This window comes from Lactuca saligna, chromosome 2, assembly GCF_052625555.1.
Source record: "Lactuca saligna cultivar CGN05327 chromosome 2, ASM5262555v1, whole genome shotgun sequence".
Classification (NCBI taxonomy): Eukaryota; Viridiplantae; Streptophyta; class Magnoliopsida; order Asterales; family Asteraceae; genus Lactuca; species Lactuca saligna.
The window spans coordinates 128,572,304-128,578,035 of NC_136418.1; positions in this window are offsets into that span (position 1 = coordinate 128,572,304).

Consider the following 5,732-nt stretch of genomic DNA (forward strand, 5'->3'; position numbering starts at 1 on the left):
TTGTGCTTAAAAGTTGAAAACAGAATCGGAAATTTTGCTGTCTGCGAATGGACTCGTCGAGTCTATAGGGGGGACTCGTCGAGTCCATGAGTATCTTCAACCAACTCGGCGAATCAGTTTATGCACTCGGCGAGTAGGGTCGAATGAGTGCAGAATTTCGATTCAGTTGCTGGAAAATGAATTAGAAACATTACCCTAAACTGTTTTGGTAATTGAAAACTTGTTTTTTGTGGTGTAATGTCTTTGCTAATTCATTTACAACAACTAGTTATCAAAATTACAAAGTTTTATGTAATTTTTGATTGTGTTCATATTCATGTTCTTGTTCTTATGATGTTTTAGATGATCATAGGAATTATTTGTAACCTATTTGGTAGTTTAATTCTTGATCATAATGTGTTTTAATGGAGTCCATAACTTATCCTTAAGTTATGGAAAACCAAGAGTCACACTTGAGTTAAAACCATTAAGAAAACACAAGAGTTAGAAAAATGAAGAGTCTTCATTTTATTACTCTATTAAACTCATAAGTTACAAGAAATGAAAAGTTTTGAAAGTTACAAAACTTGCCCTCAAGTTTTGGAACAAGTAAAGTTAAGTTAAAACTTTAAGTTCCAACCCCTAGAATTTTAAAAGTTAAAATTCAACCCTTATACTTATATTATGATGATTTAATAATTATATATATATGTATAACAATAAAGTCGTCTTACCGCTAGTACGCCTCATTTACGAAGCCGGTCTATAAGGTGGGTATAAGGTTGTTGCCTATAAAATGGTGACTTAATGGGTGAATATTCTCACCCACCGCTTGCTTGACTGGTGGAGGGTCGTTAGCCGAACGGGTAAGACAAGGACTTATAAATTCTCATTCAAAGTATGATGAATATAATAAAGTAACTAAATGTTTATTAAATTCCCAATCTTAGTTACTTTAGGAAAAAATGTGAATAAGGTGCTAATCCATGAAATTACACTTTACACTTTGTCTAAGTCGTTGGTGGAGCGTGTGTGGTTAACCGACACACTAACTTGGACTTAACAAGGTAGGTAGAGGGTGACTTAAGGTTTATTATAGTATCGGTGGAGCGTGTGTGGTTTACCGGCACATCGATTGAGTGATAAACTTTAAGGGTACCAAGTGATTTGCATGGTTACTTCACACCTCGTTTTGTGATCCTCGACATCCCAGTCACAAAACCTGGAGGGCACTCTCGAGATTGAAACATGTCTTTGAAAAGTTCATTGGATCTCAAAGAATCTAGGAATTTCTAAAACCAATAAAAACTAAATATCTAATATTTCGGTTTTCGTGGTGGAAATTGGTGAATCGTCATTCACCTACCTTTCAAATATGGTATAGCTTAGATTACAGCATACCTCTTCTAAGTTATATTATATTATGATTGGATCCTAGCCTTAATATTATATTTGGGTGTTTTATTAAGGACTCTCTTAAATCTAAACTAAACTTGTTCTTCCCTTTCAGATGTCTTCAAATAATGCTTCTGGCTCGAATCCTAATGGCTCCTTTACTCTTATGAGTTTGTGTGGGAAAGTCACCTTTGATGGATCCAACTTCAATAAATGGATCAGAAACATCAGGATGATTACCCGCTACGAGGACAAATAATATGTCCTTGACAAGGAGCTTAAGGAAATTGACGAGTCCACTGCAACTCCCCAGGAGATCGCTGACTTTCATACTCATGAAAGAGATGCAGCCAAGGTGGCTTGCATCATGTTGGCCACCATGACAGCTGAACTCCAAAAGTCTTATGAAGACTTCTACCCTTATGAAATGCACCAAGATTTGATGGAAAGATACCATCAAAGTGCACGACAAGAGAGGTACGAAGTCATCTGCTCCATGATAACAACCATGATGAAGGACGGAGAGTCCGTCACGAGCCACATGCAGAAAATGCAAAGGTATGTGGATCGTTTGCTGAAGCTCAATGTGAACTTACCTGAGGAGCTTGCAATAGATATCATTTTGCACTCCTTACCATCGTGCTATGATCAATTCCGCATGACATATCACATGAACAAGGAAGAGGTCACCCTCAGCAAACTTCAGGGACTTCTCAAGACCACAGAAACAGGTCTTAAGGGGAAGTCGGTTGCTATCACTCCTACTCCAGACTCAACTCCGGTCTTGGCAATCGGGCAAAGTCGAGGGAGGAAGAGAAAGAGATCTTCGAAGGGTACCAAGGCTCGGACCCTTGATGGCTCTTCTTCAAGTGGAACCAAGAAAGGTTTCATTACTCCTTCTTCTGACCCAAAAGAGGCTGAATGCTTCTATTGCCATGAAAAAGCTCATTGGAAGCGAAACTACCCAAAGTACCAGCAGGATGTAAAAGTCAAACCCAACCATGCAGGTATTTACACTATCATTTCTAATAACTCACCCCATTCGAAATCTTGGGTCCTTGATACCGGTTGCGGTATTCATATTTGTTGTGACTTTCAGGGACTAGGAAGAAGTGAGAATGTGGAGCAAGGAAGAATAAACTTAATCATGGGGAATAGGAAAGTTACACCTGTCACCAAGATTGGAGTTTATACTTTATCGCTAAGTAGTGGGTTAAATTTAGATTTGAATAAATGTTGTTATTCACCAGAAATGGCAAGAAATATTATTTCCTTTCATGCATTGTACAAACAAGGTTTCACCTTTTCGTTTGATAATGAAGTTGGTTCGATTAATGCTTTCTTTAATAATGTACTTTATTTTAAAGCATTACCTTGTGATGGTGTGTATGAAGCTGTATCTATTGTAGATAACTTAGGAAATAATGTTTTGTGTATTGATTCTACTAATAATAATAACTTGGATAAAGCATCATTATGGCATTGTCGTCTTGGACATATAAGCAAGAAACGCATAGGCCAACTCCAAAAAGATGGAGTCTTGGAGTCGTTTGACCTAAAGTCAAATGATAGTTGCGAATCATGCTTACTTGGAAAAATGACAAAGTCACCCTTCACAGGCTCGTGTGAAAGGGGTGAAGGTTTGTTGGACCTTATACACACGGATGTGTGTGGACCATTCAAACATGCCACAAGGGATGCTAATCGTTATTATTTGACTTTTACTGATGATTACAGTAGATATGGATATGTCTACTTAATCAAGCATAAGTCAGAGACTTTCGAGAAGTTTAAGGAATTTAAACAGGAAGTCGAGAATCAATTGGGCAGGAACATTAAGATGCTTCGATCCGATCGAGGTGGTGAGTATCTTAGTTCAGAGTTCCTCGACTATCTAAAGGAATGTGGGATTGTCTCACAATTGACACCTCCCAGGACACCACAGTTGAATGGTGTGGCTGAGAGGCGTAATCGAACCTTGTTGGACATGGTTCGTTCCATGATGAGTCGAGCTTCGCTACCAATCTCATTCTGGGGGTATGCCTTAGAGACTGCCGCCCATATCCTTAATCTAGTCCCTACAAAGAAAGTTGCCAAAACTCCTCACGAGATGTGGACTGGTAAAGTACCTAAACTAGACCACATCAAGATTTGGGGTTGCGAGGCTTTCGTGAGACGCGAGACTCATGATAAGCTCGAACCCCGAAGCGAGAGGTGTATTTTCATCGGCTACCCACAACAATCCTTTGGTTACCTCTTCTACAGACCTAGTGACAATGTGGTCTTTGTAGCAAGGAGAGGAGTCTTTCGAGAAAGAGAGTTTATAAGCCAAGGAGACAGTGGGAGGCAAGTTGATCTTGAAGAAATTCAAGAGTCAAGTGGTGAAGGAACTTCAAACTCTAGCCCTCAACTTGAGGAGGAAACTCCTGTTGAGCCAATTGACGAATCTGTACCTCTGAGGCGTTCCACGAGAGTTAGGAGTGCACCTGAGCATTACTATGGATTCCATATTACTGCAGAAGGTGAGACACTTATTAGTGATGAGACACTAGTAAGTCAAGATGACCCTAACAGCTACGAGGAAGCCATGGCAGGCCCCGAGTCTGCTAAATGGAAAGAGGCTATGGATAGCGAGATACAATCCATGTATGACAATCAAGTTTGGAACTTGGTTGAGAATGTACCAGGTCGAAAGACTGTAGGGTGCAAATGGGTCTTCAAAAAGAAGACCGACATGGATGGTAAAGTACACACTTATAAGGCTAGACTGGTTGCAAAGGGCTTCTCTCAAATTCCTGGAGTGGACTATGATGAGACCTTTTCTCCGGTAGCCAAGATTAAGTCTATTCGGGTTCTGTTAGCCATAGCCGCATTTCATGACTATGAAATTTGGCAAATGGATGTCAAAACCGCTTTCCTTAATGGAAAGTTGGCTGAAGATGTTTACATGAGTCAGCCAGAGGGTTTTGTCTGTAACGAGTACCCTAATAGAGTGTGTAAGCTTGAGAAATCCATTTATGGATTAAAGCAAGCACCTCGCAGATGGAATCTTTGCTTTGATGAAAAGGTCAAGGAATTTGGCTTTTCTAGGAGTGAAGATGAATCTTGTGTATATGTCAAGGCTAGTGGGAGTATAGTTAGCTTTTTGGTATTGTATGTGGATGACATACTACTCATAGGAAACGACATTCCAACCCTGCAGGAAGTAAAGTCCTGGCTTGGAAAGTGTTTCGCTATGAAGGACCTTGGTGAAGCTGCCTATATTTTGGGGATAAGGATCTTGAGAGATCGGAGTAAAAGACTAATTGGACTTAGTCAAAGTACCTACTTGGATAAGGTTCTGAAGAGATTCAGAATGCAAGACTCCAAGAAAGGAGAGTTGCCCATCCAGAGTAGTGCCAAGTTGAGTAAGACACAAAGCCCTAGCACTGAGGCTGAGATAGCAGAAATGAGTCGAGTACCTTATGCTTCGGCTGTAGGTTCGATCATGTATGCTATGACGTGTACTCGACCTGATGTAGCCTTTGCCTTGAGCATGGTTAGCAGGTTTCAGGGGAACCCTGGCAAGGCACACTGGACTGCGGTAAAGAATATTCTCAAGTACCTACGAAGGACTAAGGACTGGGTCCTTACCCTCGGTGGGAGTGATGACTTGAGAGTTGTAGGGTATAGTGATGCTAGCTTCCATACTGATAGGGATAACTTCCGCTCCCAATCGGGCTGGGTCTTTACCCTAAATGGAGGAGCAATTTCTTGGAAGAGTTCCAAGCAAGAGACAGTGGCAGATTCTACTTGTGAATCAGAGTATATTACAGCTAGCGAAGCGACAAAGGAGGCGTTATGGCTGAGGAACTTCATTGGAGACCTTGGAGTTGTACCAGCTATTAAAGAGCCAATGGAAATTTTCTGTGATAGTGAAAGTGCTGTTGCCTTAGCCAAGGAACCAAGGGATCACGGGAGATCCAGACACATCGATAGAAAATACCATTTCATCAGACATCGGATCGAAGAAGGACTCCTCGTGGCAAAGAGGGTATCATCAGATGAGAATCCGGCAGATCCCCTCACGAAGGGACTGACTCGGATTAAGCATCTCCAGCATGCTCGGAGCATAGGGCTGAAGGATGATATTAGATTTAGTAGTTAGATAATCTCGAAATTTGTAAAGTGTAATTGACATTTGATGATGAATAAAAGTGTTTTATTTATGAGTAAAGTGTTGCTATCTCTTGTCGATCGTTTACTATATTTCTTTTGCATGTTTTGACTTCCAGAATAATTTTGTTTGGTATAACATATTATTCAAACCTCCACAGTCGGTCATATGTCGGAAGTAGGTATGAATCAAGACTGTCATG